Below are 16307 nucleotides of genomic sequence, written 5' to 3' on the forward strand. Positions count from 1 at the left end.
TACACGAGGCAGAGGCTGGGCAGCAGGAGATAAGCCGCGATACAGCTCGGGCTCTTCTCAAGCGAGATGCTCTAAGCCATGCACAAATGCTGATTTCAGCCTCTGCAGTGGAAGGAGGAGCCAAGGAAGCTGTGGCTCCCCTGAAAATACCAGACAGAAGGCAAAGCAGCTAAGCTGATAGTTACAGACACAGCAGGAAAAAATCCTATTTCTTCCCTTTTTTTTTTTTTTTAAAATCACTATGCATGAAAAAGAAAATCACAGTAAAGGCACAGCAGGCACCGCTGGTGAGTGCTAATCACAAGACTCAATTGTTCTGAGTTTGGAAATATAAAAATACTTAATTTCAGTCTACAAAGTTACTAGTTTTAAGCGTCCCTTAGTTTATCTGTCTGTTCCTTCTGTCTGCTCACTTCTGCAGAGGTTCTCGAGCCCAGCAGCCCTCAGATTTTTAGGTTTGTAAGAGTATTAAACTCCATACAAAGATCAACTAATTCTGCAGAGCTCTGTGAGCTTTTCAACTCAGATGTGAAACTGCTGGTTTTTATAATGATGAAGACGTGACCATTGGTTGTTTCTGTATTTTCCTTCAGAGAAACGTTCCCTCAGCTAACCAGGAAGTTCAGAGGAACTATAAAAAAACCATGCAAGGGATGATTTAAATGTACTTAAAAATGCAGGCAACTTCCATGAATCCTGACTTACATTTAAAATTTATTGCAAAAACTTCACTGGGAAAATTTTCTTTTGCCTGGAAGCGACGCTGCAGATGTTTTGCAGCCCGTGATAAGCAATGCCTTGGCTGAGGAGCACATGGGGCTTGGTGGGCTGACCTCCACGCGCTGGGGGTTTGAGGCTCCACAAAGAGAGACAAGACTGACTGATCTGTCACATCTCCAACCAAGGGAGATAAATGCACATCTCTAACACAATTCATAACTTCTAATGCATAGGGTTACAATTAGTAATTCTTAATAACTTGCAGCAGTCCACAAAGAGAGACGGGACTGATCTCCAACCAAGGGAAATAAATGCACATCTCTAACGCAATTCATGACTTCTAATGCATAGGGCTACAATTAGTAATTCTTAATAACTTGCAGCAGCTCTCCCCATCTCTCCTGGAGACCCTTTAGGGACTGGAAGGGGCTCTAAGGTCTCCCCAGAGCCTTCTCTTCTCCAGGCTGAACCCCCCCAACTCTCTCAGCCTGTCCTCACAGCAGAGGGGCTCCAGCCCTCCCAGCATCTCCAGTGCTTCCTCTGGCCCTGCTCCAACAGGTCCATGTCCTTCTGTTGGTGGCCCCAGAGCTGGAAGCAGCACTGCAGGGGGGTCTCCCCAGAGCGGAGCAGAAGGGGAGAACCCCCCAGCCTTGCCCTACTGGCCACGCTGCTGGGGATGCAGCTGAGCAGAAGGGGAGAACCTCCCAGCCTTGCCCTACTGGCCACACTGCTGGGGATGCAGCCCATGATGGGGTTGGCTTTCTTGGTTTCCAGAGCACGTTGATAGCTCATGTCCAGCTTTTCACCCACCACGTACTGGTTGACAAGAAAGACAGTAGCTGTTGTGCTCTTATAAAATAAAAGAGCCAGACCCATCCCCTAAGCTCATCCTTTAGCATCACTAACGTGTGCTTATTAATAGCCCTAATGAGCCAAGCTCCCTGATGAAATACACTGTCCTTGCAGGGACAAATCCCACTGTAGCTGGGACAGGTTGGGTATGAGTCACACAAGCTATCGCAACACTTATCTCTGGTGTTTTCCTTTGGCTGTCATTTCTATGGAATGAACTTAAATATGATAAATTATAAGAATTTCACCCTAGCCTGGGAATTCAAATGATCATATTGATTAGCTTTGCCACATACAAAGTAGAAAATACTCACAAAATTGACAGGCTTTAAAAAATAAAAGTTGTCACCTCATACAGGCAGGATAGCAACATGGGGCAGAGCTAATTGACAGGCAAACAACTTTCTTCTGAACCAAGAGACACACACACCCCTGAAGAAATATAATCACATCCTCAAATTATCTCACTCTAATATTTTGAGTATTGACCCGTTTCCTGCCTCAAACGTGCTCTCAAAGCTCATGGACAGAAAGTCGATTCTGCCGATTTCATTTTCTGAAACGGGAGCTCATCTGTTTATGACAAACTTGATTAGGAAGGTGTCTCCTGGCAACCCGGGGAGCGGGAGGTGCACCCACCTCCACAGAAAAGGAAGGATGGTTCAATTGGCTAAATATTTTCTAGATTTAAAACAAACAAAAAAACAAACCACAAACTTTGTCCAGCACAACTGAAAAGTGGAATCTAAAGAGCTCAGTGAGGTTTTGCTTTTCTTTGCAGATGGTTATACTCACTCAACCTACACACAACTCATGTTAAACTCATGATAAAGCCCTGCTTTATCAGCTGCTCAAGCACTGATGGAAAAGTCTTGCAGACCAAGCAGACCAAGTCCTTGGAGCACAGGAGCCTTTGAGTCCAAGGAGTGAAGCAGGTCCCACTGTCAAGGACTTGTCTCAGAGATGTCTCCCTGCCAGTGCTTTCACCAGCACTAGCACAAAGCTTCAGCTGACACATGCTAAATAAATTAGAAGCAAAGGATAATTCAAAGCAACTCTAAATAAGGATTTTTATCTGCATGGATTTGAAGCTCTCCTGCCACCATCTCCTCTGGCACTCCTTCACTCCCGCTCCACGTTCTCCACACCAAAGGGTTTGGGTGGCCAGACCAAGCAAATACTGTCTGGTTTGAACAATCACCCTTCTTTAAGTTCTAACACTGAAAATACCTTCATTTGGAGAACTCTGAAAACCCACTCAATCCTTTCCCTTTCATACTGTGATGCTGGGGAGGGATGAACGTCTTTCCCAGACCTTCCACGCTGTTCTGATTCCTCCTGAGCCACCGCACGTCAACCCCTCACAAGCCAATGTTTTTAGCTGAACAGATGAAATACAAATGGGAAATCTACTTATTGCATCTCTCAAATTCAGCCTCCAACTATTTTAATTGCCGCACTAAACTGTACAAAAGTTTGGTGGAAGAAAAGAGCTAATATATAATGTTTACGCGCTATTGAACTGCTGTAACACACACAGCACATTAAATCTGACGCCCTGGGAAACTGAGAGCCTATACTCAGGTGTGCATAACAACAAACTGATGAAAAATCTTAATTCATTAAATTTATGTCTTTAGCCATGATGGAATATAACAAATTATACTTCAAACACGACAGGATTTTAAGACCAAATATTTTTTCTGTCTCTCCAACTAAGACAGTTGGTTTATTTACTTTTCATCCAGTTGCTTTGTTTCTAAGAAATATGAGAGGTGTATTTGGAGGAAAAGGATTTTTTTGTTTCTAGTATAATAAAAGAAAAGATGTTTCCAGCTGTTCACAGGCTCAGGACATGGGAGGCAGCAGTAGAAGTGATGGATTAGTGAGCAGAGCACAGGAGAAGTGGTCAAACTTACGTGTTAAAGACAATTTATCAGAGAACTTCCCCAGCTCTGCAACACATCCCTCACACAGCCTGCACAACTGCATGTAGTTTTTTTCCAGTGTGTTTCACTGGCCTATCACCTCTTTTGAGAAACAAAAAGCTCCTTAAATTACTTTTTTTTTTTCCTGTTTTCTCTTAGTTCTTGCTCACCCAAGCCTGCCTGTGGCAGAAGACCTTCTTGCAAGCCACTCAGACTTGAAGCTGAGTATAATGCTGTCACCCATCCCTAGCCAGGATGGATTTTTCATGCTTCTCCAAGACTGGCCACAGCTAATAAAAACCAGTAGTTAAGCTGGGCCAAATTTAGTCCATAGTCATTTGGAGAATTTACCTCGATATACTTCTCAAAAGATTGATTTTTGAGAGGATGGACAAGTAGCAGCCCATTGAAAGTTTATCATGATGATCATCCAGAGTCATTAATCTCAACCTGGGGACAGAACCATTATAATTTGACATGCACGGGTATGAAAGACAGGTTTTTGGCCAGAGGAAAAGTAGAGCAAAAAGCCTTCATAGACAGATGTTTTCTGAAGTCCTATCTTGCTGCTAAGATAGGAATGTTACACATGTCATTTTGTAATGAAAACTAAAAGTATAATTATGCTTACACATAGCTCAGCACACGTAACATCCCAGGAAATATGTGGAAAGAACTGGCATTTAAGGGAATAATACGCTGAGAGTGAGCTGTACTCTAACATCAAGCACAGAGCTCACTCTGGAGATTTCTTGTGGGAGAGTTACGCTAAACCCTAATATTGACGTAAGGTTGAAAGACATTCTAAATCAATTGACATTTAAGGCTGCCTCACTGTTAGTGTGTCTGGAAAATGCAAAAACCTTGTTAACCCATGTGTATGGGTCTTTAACTTTCAAATGCTACCTCTACTCAATACTAGGAAAAAGATACTTAATATAATCAGGAGATTTTAGGCTACTAAGAGCCAGATAGTGTATTTTCATTATAAAATAGTATAGGCTGGAACCCCAGCTCTCACAAACCAACTGTTGATGCCTCCCCTGGGGAACATCAGCCTGGCTGTGTTTCTTGCTCATCCAGAGGAAGCTGGAAGGACTCATAATGAGAAATTACTTTTACAGTGTCACCCCAATTTTTCCTTATTCCTGTGGGCTCCTGGCTATTTTCCTTCCCCCCAGGTTGTGTTTGTGAGCTTCAGTATCCCCCTACATTATCTGCTGCTTCACGTGGTGTTTACACTTTCCAGCCTCTGAAGAGAGTTTAAATTATTTCCTCTTTCTTCAGTCTGGGATGTGGTCACCCAGCTGTCTCCGACACTTCCACTCCAGTAAATACCATTATGGTTTAATGACCTTCTCTCATCCCTCTCCTGAGAGCAGATGGTGAGTACACGCACACGGAGACAGCTAAAGATACACAACTTCATCAAATCTCCTCAAATCCATAATTTATACGCCGGGAAGTTCACCAGCCATCTAACCTCATTAGGTTCTCATGCCCCACTTGCAGAAGTTAGAGATACTTCCAGAATTATTTATCAAATCAGTGAGAGGTGAACCAGGATGTAAATTACAAAAGAAGGTGAAGCTGGTGCCCATTAACTGAACCTTCAGCTGCAAAAAACCTGAGAGCTGTGCCTAAAGCCTGTCCACAGGAGAGCTAACACAGTATGGAGCCTTTTGCTCTTTAACACAAATGTATTAATTTTCTAAGTTCAGTTTGGAAAAAAAAAAAATCCAAATAATTATTTTAGAAAACAGTCCTTCATTTTGAGAAAGACCGGACCAAGTGTTGAACTTCACAGTTGAAGGGCTATAAAAATGAACTCAGCATCATGAAAGTATCATGACAACTCATTAAGCCATGTCCCCTGTCGTCTTAACTAGGAAGAGAAACTTTGTGCATAAATCAGAAAATGTGTTGTAAAGATAAGAAGCTAAATGAAACTGCTTGTTTAAATATACACACTACACCTACAGTATGCTCTCGAAATCAGTGCTGCCTAAACTCCACAGTTCACAACAATTCAAATTTATATGTAAATATATATAAAAAAGAGATAAATACATATATAAACATATATTAAAAAAAAAATTAGTGTAGTCTAATAGAGAATGCTTTATGGTTTGACTTTCATTTTATGCCACACTCTTCCTAAAGGCAACACCTTGCACAAATGAGTGTGCCCTGCAATATTTCCAGCACTAGTGCAGGGCAACGTTGCCGATTTTGCACAACTCAGTGACTACCCTGCTGCCCTCCCTCCAATGTCATTTCTCTCCACTGGTGGACAAACACTCTCAAACAGTTGTGGGACAACCCAATATTAACTGCAACTGCTCTGGTTTTCCTTGAGCAAAGAATTCAGGAAACTCTGTAGGTTTTATCTGTAGGTTCAATTCTACCCCGTGGACAATTCACAGGATGGCAACATGGGATAGTCTCCAGTCTACCTCCCTGATGAAAAAAATCTAGGTTTAATTTCATCACGTACTTCACCCAATAATCCATACAGAGGGAAACTGCACAGAACCAAAGTAATTCTATAACATGTTATCGCAAAGGCAACACGACTCATCCACTCAAATATCTTTGTTGAGTAGTATCTCATACAGTTCCGTTACTTCTAATACCAATTTGATTTTCCCCTTGCTTGTACGAATGTAGCTATAATATATGGTGTTTGTTTTGAGGTTTTTTTGGTACTCTATAAGCTTGACAGACCAGGTGTTTCCTTTTGAAAAAGGTTAAAACAACAAGAAAGTAGATTTCCCTCCAGGGAGTAGGGCAAAGAAGGTGCCTGCCCGGCATCTCTTGGGCTTTGCAGCTCCCTCTGCAATAAACACATCAAGAGCTAAGACAAACAACTGAACACTTCAACACATCTGAACTTCCAGAGGAGCTGAAAGGGAACGGAATTAACATTACCGTGGCTAATTAGTAGCCTTGCTTAGCATGAATCTTGCATTCAGCAGCCAAACCCATTTTACTGCCTGCAACTCCAAAAAGATTACTCGAAAAGCGTTACTTGGGCTCTGGTTCTCCAGCAGGGAGACTGAAGCACAGGGTATGGGACAAAGAAAGGTCTCTCTAAACACGTTTCCCTCTATCTGTGTAGTCACAACCCACACACAAAAACGTCCTTGTCCATTAGGAGGACTCTACACTTCCCCCGGGCTCATGGGGATAAGTTGATAGTGTACTTTGTGTACACAATTTCCTCTCACTGACATCTACCGAGCAAACGTCTGCACAGAAAAGAGCAAAAAATACCGCATTTCAACAGCCAAATCCTACTGTACCTCCTAGGGCGAGTGCTACCGCTTACTACAAAACTATGGGGTCTGCTTCTTACTAAATTTTTTAGCTTACGCAAAATTATTTAACATGCTTATGCATCAAAAAGTAGTACAAAATTATTTTATTTAACATGCTTATGCATCAAAAAGTAGCTGAAGGCAATTCCCTCTTAAAGATCCCTTCTCACTATAAACTATTCAAGTTTCATAATTGTTTATGCAGTAACTTACCAGTGCATGGTGACAGCTGTTCCCAAATTCCTCCCCATGGTCTTATACTTGATATTTTTCCACATACAACACATCCTCCCTCCTCAGCATGAAGCTGTTTCTCTGCTCTTTCGTTTGACCACAGTCCTCTTAGACGTCTGTTGCCTTATTTACATTTTCTTTGCAGAGCACTTGAATTTCTATCCCCTGATATAGGGTTTCCTTCTGGCAAGTCTTAAATTTGTCTTCTTTAGTCCGTTTGCCAACTGCCTGGGATAGTCAGCTTCTGTAAATTCTGCCATCTCCTTTAAAATCTACACGGCTGCATTTTATATCCTGCCATAAGATAGACTTTATTTCTTTGGTATCCTTCTGATGCTTTCCTCTAACATTAAATCACTGCGTTTCCTTACTCAAAACCAGGCTGGATACTGGTGCAGCCCTTTGCTTTATAAGCAAAACTACTTTATAGGTTCCTAGAGAATATGTATCTTTTAATTGTAGCAAAACAGATCTCTAACAAAGGCTTTCTGTGCAATAAATACAGGCAGGTCTTACCTGTGATTTATAACTTTGCCTCTTACCGTACAATAAAACTGTCTGCTGCACCATTGGAACTATTAACTAAGCAGTATTGAGCTGAACATTCAAAAATCTTCTGATTCATTGGTTCAAAGCCAGACGTATGATGTTGCTGAAGTCAATACATAAAATTGCAGCTCAGGAATTAACAGCTTAAAGAAATCAAAGATCCCTGTCATCGCTATACTCTGCGTAACGGAGCCCGGGTAGCTGGAAGTAGACTTTGCTTTACAAGGGATATATACTTCTAAGTGGGAAAGAATGCAGTAAAAAAAGGGCAGATCGTGCATCAGTGCTTTCTTTTAATTAGCTCTCACTTGTTCAGCTAGGATATTGATACTTTGAAACCCAAAAGCAATACCATTTTCATTGAGCTCATTAAAAATTTAACTATTTCATGCTTCAGTATGCTATACCATATAAGTTTAATCAGAAATGACATTACCAAAACTAAAGCAGGGAAAAGCTGAAACGGTATCTATCATTCATAGCAATAAAGGGATTTAAATTATGTGCAATAAAGCATTTAAAGCATACAGAAAGTACTGTTTTCTGTTATGTTCCTCAGTAGTTTAAGAATACCAGGGATTACTTTATGCAAGCTTTAAAGAAACCTTTCATTAAATAATTTTTACAGCCTACTTTTGCATGTAAAGCGGATCATTTCACATTTTATTCCACCTGCTGGGTGCTCCTGTCCAAATCTCTCTCTCTTTTTCGGTTGCCAGGCCTGTAAAAGAGGAGCCCAGCCCAGGGAATGGCACTGATGGTGCCCTGAGAGATGCACCACCAGCCACCCAGGGACCATCCGAGACCCTCAGGTAATAAATCCTGGAGCACTGACTGCACCTCAGGCCTGGAATTGCTCTTCCCAGCTTTGGGCAGGAGCCATGGGCTTACACAACCGCACCTTTCCATACAACTCCTAACTTGATGTACCTTTTGAGATCAATCAAATCACTCCTTTGCTCGGCCGTGCCAGCAGCAGATGTGCTGCCGTCGCTCAACCCCGCGGCTCTCACTGCATCTCTCCCCAAATTCTCTGTCTTTTCCTCTTGCACGTTTTTAAGCAACAGAAGATCCAACACAAACCCTGGGCTTCCAAAGGCAGTGGAACACCGTGGTTTGCTGAGAACACTAGAACAAGTGTGTTGTTGGCCACTGCACACACAGCGTGGGCAACATTTTCTAATAATTCAACTTTTGCTTCCAACAAAGCTAGGCTGTGTCTCGCAAGCGGATTGCAACTGCTTTATTTGTCAAGGTTTTCAAACATTTTTCAATTTTTTCCTCCATAAATAAGACCAGAAGGCTCCTAGTGCTCAGGATTTTTGTTCTTTAACGCAAACCAGAAACGGAGGAGCTTACCCCATAGCCAAACATTTTTTCAAATTTTTCCTCCATAAATAGCACCAGAAAGCTTCTAGTGCTCAGGATTTTTGTTCTTTAACACAAACCAGAAACGGAGGAGCTTACCCCATAGCTCGTTTCAGCATCAAAATTAACTTGGTTTCTCTGTTTAAAGTAAACGTGAGGGAAGTGACAGGCGTAAAAATAGTATTTAGAGAATTCACACTGCAGGGGTAAAGTTTTGCTTAATTGTGCTGGGAAAGTTTGGCAATAGAGTCAATTTTCAGCAACAAGAGCAAACAACTCTTCATGTAGAAGCTTTGGTCTTGCAAAAGCACAACCTCAGTGTGGGTTGTTTATTTATACTTTTAAAAGAAAATGTATATATTTGCAAAAGCCTGACACATTACCAAGTACACTGGTTTTTACTAATGTGATGCATGCTGAAGCATACCCTGTTCTTCCCTGCATCTGCTTATAATCATTATAGAAATGCTGAAATTACAACATTCCTAAGAAAATAAATTATCATCATAATATTCACATCAGCCCTTTCACAACTGGTGCTCATTGGGGATGCCTTTTACTCCGAAATGAGGGCAAGTTCTTCTTTCAATTAGGAAAAAAGTGCTGAAAACAACCACCTGAAACATACCCAGCCGCACACGCTTCATTCCGACTTCATGTTTTCCATGAAAGCAGAAAGATTCATAATCCCACCCCGGCGTCCCTTTGCAGGGCAGGATCCCAATTCCCTCGGGTTTATATCTAATACTGCATTGATATTTCACCATCTCTTCTTACTGTGCGTTATGTTTTCCTTATTCTACCCCCTTGGACTCCTTGGCTCCAGGAATATCTGTAGCACGTCGGTAACCAGACACTGCTGCTCTCCTCAGCCAAATCTAATGAGGATGTACCCTGTCCTTGCTAGTGAGACACTTCCACATTTCACAGCCCGTGGGTCTTCTCTGCTTTGAGGCTTACTGCCTATTCGGGGAAAAAAAAAAAAAGAAAATCTGCTCTTTTTTATGTACCTTCTGCATCACAGAATTTCACGCGACCCGTGCAACTACCCTGACCCTCAAATGAGACCAAATTCAGCGTGGCTTCAAAGCACTCCTGGGCTTCCAGCTCTAGCCAGAGAAAAACAAACCACCATGTTGCAAAAGCAAACGAAACTGCTGAGTGACATTTACTAACATCATGCCATGCCCCCCCAAATCCATACACCTGGATACATGGGCGTTATCAGTCTGAAATGTCACCACCACCGCTTTGAAATGACACAGCCTTGCGAAAAACCACAGTGGTACCCAAAGGCAAGAGGAGTATTTGAGGCACCGACTGGTGCTCTTGGCCAGATGGGGTTCAGGAGGCTGAAATAAGCCTCAGGGCACCCATCAGACACGTGGAGGGGAACGACCAGCTCTCCCACCATCGGTGGGGACCACGAAAAGTGCAACGACAACTCTTTTCTGTAAGCGCAGCATTAGCTTAATGCATCTTTGTAAGTGACTGAAGTTGCTCAGGGTTTACAGCGACGGGGCTATCCAGGCACCTGGAAGTACTTGTAAGAATAAAGGCAAAAAATTTCATCCATTTATCATGCAACTCTAATTCTGCTTTCATAATGTTTTTTTTTTTTTCATAATACTCCAAGAAATCTAAGTGAAAAGTCTTCCCGGGCAAAGCATACGCTTCTCTTAACTCACTTCTCAGCATTTGAATGAAACAAAATGAAGATTACTGACGTTCTATCAACAAAGCCACAAACAACCCCAAAAAGTTTTAAAGCCTAGCGAAAGTCAGATGACACTGCCCTTTCCCACCCCTCCATCCCGATAGCTCCAGCGACCAGCTGCTCTGTCAACAAGTAATTTCTATGTTCTAGCAGAGAATGCAACAGCTAGAAAAATTCTATTTATGCTAAATAATTTGTCCTACTTTTGCCCCTGATATACCTGGCTGAACTGATCGTGCTTGCTCTTAAAGAGCTTTATTCATGCCTGGCTCCGAGACGACGCAGCCCTATCCTACGCGGCAAGACCTTTTAACTTTCGCAGAGAGCATTTGGTCTAAAGGACAGCCAATTTGTTTAAATGAATCAATTACATGCCTGTAAAAGAAAAAGCCAAAGGACCCGGTGAGCTCGGAGCAGATGATTCTCTCTCACCAGCTTGATTCAGTGAAGAGCAGCAGGATGAAACGCCAGAAGCTCTTGTCAGGGCAGCCACCGAGGAAAAACTGGTCCTTCCAGCGCTGCACCATCCCCTGGGACCTCTGCCATCAGCATCTGCATCCCGGCAGCACCCAGCCCTCAGCAGAACCCCTGGGAGAGCCACCCTCCTCCCTCTCCTACAGCTCTGAGCCTGATATAGTTCAGGAGGGAAGAAAAAAAAAAAAAAAAAAAAGGCAAAACAAAACATATAGTTGCTCGCAGGTTTCAGGGCGGGCTATAATCCCGCTCTCACCGCTGAAAGATGATTATAGAAATCCCCGTAATTAATCCGGACGCTGCGGGCTGTGCTGGGTGTGCTGCAGAGCCTCTGCCACGCAGGGCTGAAGCATCACCCCGCTGCCCCCCGCATAAACCTCTGCTTTCTTTGCAGGTTTACTCTTTGGGGAGCAGGCTCTTCCCAAAGTCTCCCCTTCAAAGCCACCGATAGAAAATACCTTCATACATCCTTCCAGGTTTTCAGGATTTTATTGCAGTGAGGGCAGCTATATAGATACGTCTTCCTCCTACATATACTGCCAGTTTATTGCGTTATGCGTGTTTTAATTAAGCATCAAATCCACTAGTTCATAAGGTCGACGTAACACATATTTAATTGCCACATGTAAGTAAACAGATCCTTTCCCCACGGTCCTTTTGAATCAGCAGAGACTGCGCTGGAGCCTTCTCAACACAGCCCCGGGAACAAAACACTGCAATAACTACATTTACACACTTGTGGACATACATAAACACGTACATCAAACAGACAGTGAGAAGTAGTTAAGGAAAAGTCAAGATGCTGAACTGCTGAAGGAAATACCCCAGAAGACTGCCCACAGCCCTCTCCGGACTCGGCACAACCACTGTGGCAACGGGGACCATCGCTGGGTCAAGGAACCCACTCCCAGGGCTCCAACAAAAACAATTATTTGCTTTATGCAACGTATACGGGAGTAAATCAAAGCCATTCACTAGAAGTACAGGAAAGGACCGGGATGAAGCTCGTCAAAAGCAACAGACAAATGGACCGACATCTCCCTTCCACCCGGCAGCCACAATAGTGTATTCCTGCACATCAACTTCTTTGTAACTGAGAGCAGAATACATGTTTCAATTCTGTTTGTGTGTCAATTAGATATTTCTGCATTCTGCTATTATAAAATAAAAATTATATTATTCCATTTTTAATATAATATTCTGAAACTGCAGCTTTTGGTAAGATAACCGTGCTTTTATTATAACTTTATGTAAATTGCCATAGATCCAGTGAATTCAATTAACTGAACTGAACTCCAATTTGCAGGGAAGCCTGGTCCAATAATTCAAAAACTGCTTTTCTTGAACATTTTTTAATTGACCAGTGCTTACAAATCTGTCATTTCTATTTTTACTATTCTTACATAGCTGTCAGCATACATATTTCATAGAAACTGTGAGCTGCCCACAAAAACAGGTTAATTAAGGAGTTCTCATACATCCCAGTCATCTTAACAAGCAGACCCCACGAGCAAACAAAAAGCGAAGCCAATGAAAATATTCTGAAGTATTCATTCAGTAATAAAATAAGTTCTATTCAGTCTTCATTTCCTTTGCAATTCTATAGATTCATTTTTTATTGTTCTTTGGGTTGGATTCACTGTGGTGCCCTGTGACTCGTATTTGTTTCTAAATGGTGGTGGTAATTAGGAAACACAATTCCTTCCAGTTCTGTTTATCCCTGTTGGGATGTATTCCCTTGGAGACAGACTATCAAAGACAGGAAAGACTTGTAACTTTAAATTGCACGATGTCTCAATGATTTCCTTAAAGTAGAATACATCACAATAAAGCAAACACAACATTACAGAAAAGAAAGCATGTATTCATTATTAAATCATTCCACAGGTAGAAGACAGACACAAAAAAAACCAGGAACTGATGGATCCAGTGCAAGAGAAGACTATCAGAGGAGGAATAAAAAACTACATTAAGCGATTCAATAGAAAGCGCTGAAGCCTGGTAAACAAACCACAGCAATCTCGCCTAACAACCTTCTAAATTCCTTATTTTGTAAGAGTGTATAAAGCAATGGCTGTTTCCGCTGTTAGAGCATTGTGGCGGTGCTTAGGGAGATTGAACACAAGAAAAGGAGCTACTTCATTTTAACACAAGCACAACAAAGCCCTGGACACCCCCCCTCCCAGGTGCTGCAGGGGTTGGAAGCCCCCCTGGATTGATCGTGCATCATTTCTCCATGGATGAGCTCACTCCCACATCCCTTTCACAAGGGAAAGGTAATTCACAGAATCACAGAATCTTCTAGGTTGGACGGGACCTTAAAGATCATCTTGTCCAACCGTCAACCCAACTGACAAAAATAGACACCCACACAACAAACAAGGAGCATCATCACTAAACCAGACCTCCCAGCACTACATCAACCTGTCTTTTGAACACCTCCAGGGATGGGGCCTCAACCACCTCCCTGGGCAGCCCATTCCAATGGCTGAGAACCCTTTCAGTGAAAAAATTTTTCCTAATATCCAGCCTGAACCTCCCCTGGTGTAACTTGAGGCCATTTCCTCTTGTCCTGTCGCCTGTGACTTGGGAGAAGAGACCAACCCCCACCTCTCTACACCCTCCTTTCAGGGAGTTGTAGAGAGCAATAAGGTCTCCCCTCAGCCTCCTCTTCTCCAGGCTGAATAACCCCAGTTCCCTCAGCCTCTCCTCATGAGACTAGTGCTCCAGACCCCTCACCATTTTTGTCACCCTTCTCTGTCCCTGTCCTAAAGGTGGAGCCCTCCCTTTTTGTCCCCTCAATTTGTGTGAAGGTGCCTATAATCTGGGATAGTTATCTGTTTTCCATAACGAGAAAATTAAAACTAAGATAATTGAAGAACCCAGGTGAGGAAAAACCTGACCCTGTGATTAAGCTGTGCCAAGTGGCAGGAGCTCTGCTTCTGTTTCTCAGCCCTTTTTTAAACGCCGTAACATCCCACGCCTACCAATCTGGGCTCACAGAAAACTCTTTTGCACACAAGATCTAGGCCACTGTGTAGAGAGAAAATAAGTTTTGCGGTGACAAGCTCACTTCTGTCCAAGGGGTGAAGGAAGTCTCTTCAACCAAGAGGAGAGGAGGCAGCTGGGGGGCAGATGCCCCCCTCATCCAGACCCGCCTGGAGACACCAGGCACACAACAACTTTTATGCAGAAAATCCTTAGAAAATATTAAAATAAGTGTGGGTTGTTGTTTTTTGTTTTTGTCTTTTTAATTTATTCCCCATATTTTTCATATGTCCCACCCCAGGGAATTACTGCACTGTCTCTGGAGGTGATGGCTCACTGCATCCTGGCTCATTGTGTAAAAGGTGTGAAGGTAACATTATAGAGCATGCAAAAAAAGAGGATGAGGTGGTTACAGGAGAACAAACAACCTTTTTATGGCAATATTAGATATAAGTAAGATTTAGAAATAAAAGAGACAGAAGAGGTTTGGACAATACTATGATAAAGCGGGACTTGCTCCTTGAAGGTCCACATCTACCACCTGTCACTTGATGGCAAGGATGCTGCATGAAGAACACAATCCAAGTGCCAGATTCCTTTTCCAGAACATACTTTGTTGTTATTGTATATGCCATTAAGGAATTACTTGCCAGGAGCAACGTATACAGGAAAACATTCAAAGTACAATGCTTATTCTTTTATGATTCAGCTGTTTCAATTAATAAGGGAAGTCAAGAATAACTTTAATTACTCAGCTTTGGCAAGCTCTTCCATGAAAGATGAGAGCTATCAACTAAAAGTATATACTGTATGAGTGAAAAATAATACTGAAAGATTCACCAAAAAAGCACTTAGGTTTAGAAAAAGAAGGAAAATTACTCTATATGTTATTTTAGACTATATAAAGATGACAGACATGAAAGGGTAGATTTATTCTCTCTTACATCTTTGATGACTTACCAAATGGATCACAGTCATCAAAGACAGAATAGTGATGCTTGGTAAAGCTCATTCTTTTAACGCTACCCGTACTTTTCTTCCATTAAGACTTGAACAAATAACATTTGTAAGATTATCAGAAAATATTGAACTGTTAAGATAACTGGTTCATTGTTCCCCCAAAACAAAAAGTATATTTTTTTTTCAATCTGCAAATGTTTCATTTTGTAACAGAAAAATAATTTGTAAAAAGACAAAGCTGTGTGCCAAAGAAAAGCTAATGCAAGTCAGCAAGTCTCAGTATGGCAAGGCTTAGATGAATGGTTTGTCCCTTTTGTATTATTTATTGTGCCTTTATATCTATGAATTCCAAACTATCTATTACCAGAGATGGTGCCCACACTCAATTTATATAATATTGTGACAGTCGGTTGTTTCCATCATTCCTAAAAGCCACTTCAACTGAAGCTGATGTTAATGCACTAATATCAAAGTTGGGATTTATGCTGCCTCCCACATACTGTAATTGTGTATGAAAGGGAAGCCACTACGCTATGGAATTACTTTTGCTCACTTTTTCAAGCAAACAAGACCTTGAATTGCTAATTGTTAAGACTATGCATTTTAGATAATTGCTGATTACGGTATTTGAAGTGTAAGTGATTGTTAAATGTGCTGTTTGGCTAATGCCCAGAAAGCCAACGTGATATCATGGATAATTATAGACAGTTTAATTGCTTCAGGTCTTTTAATTGGCAAAGTACACGGATGAGGAGAGACAAGACGAAACTGAAAGGTCTGCTGAACCAAGGAGGCCTCCAAAATTGCATACCATGAGCTGACCCTCTCTACTTCGGGTTCACTCTCTAGGGACCAAAGTGGGATAAAAGGAGACGGCATCGTTTTCAAAAGAAAACCTAACCTGTCCCACCTCTGCAGCCAGTCTTTGCTTGAAAATTCCTCCTCTGCTCACTCCCAAAAGCTGCCTTTTATATTCTTTTCAGCCTTATGTGCTACAGAGCCATAAAGTCTTGCAGAGACATTGTCACCTCATCTTGTGTTACCCCGTCTGTCCTCGGGTGAGTTTGCTCGTGTCAGCTAGTAGGAAAGGTTCCCAAGAAGTATGGGTTTGAGTCGTGGCAGTGGTTAGATGTGGAAAAAGCAAGAACCTACCGAGTATCCTTGCCTGCAAATTCTCCTAGATGGCAGTGAATTTTA

General features: G+C 42.0%; 1 protein-coding gene across 1 annotated transcript in view; it reads right to left on the reverse strand.

Annotated features, from left to right (window-relative positions):
- The window catches only part of CNTN4 (contactin 4), a 373607-nt gene that overhangs the window by 205363 nt on the left and 151937 nt on the right, over positions 1 to 16307 (reverse strand). The gene's annotated exons all lie outside the window — the stretch shown is intronic.

Source organism: Calidris pugnax, unplaced genomic scaffold, assembly GCF_001431845.1.
Source record: "Calidris pugnax isolate Ruff unplaced genomic scaffold, ASM143184v1 scaffold81, whole genome shotgun sequence".
Taxonomy (NCBI): domain Eukaryota; kingdom Metazoa; phylum Chordata; class Aves; order Charadriiformes; family Scolopacidae; genus Calidris; species Calidris pugnax.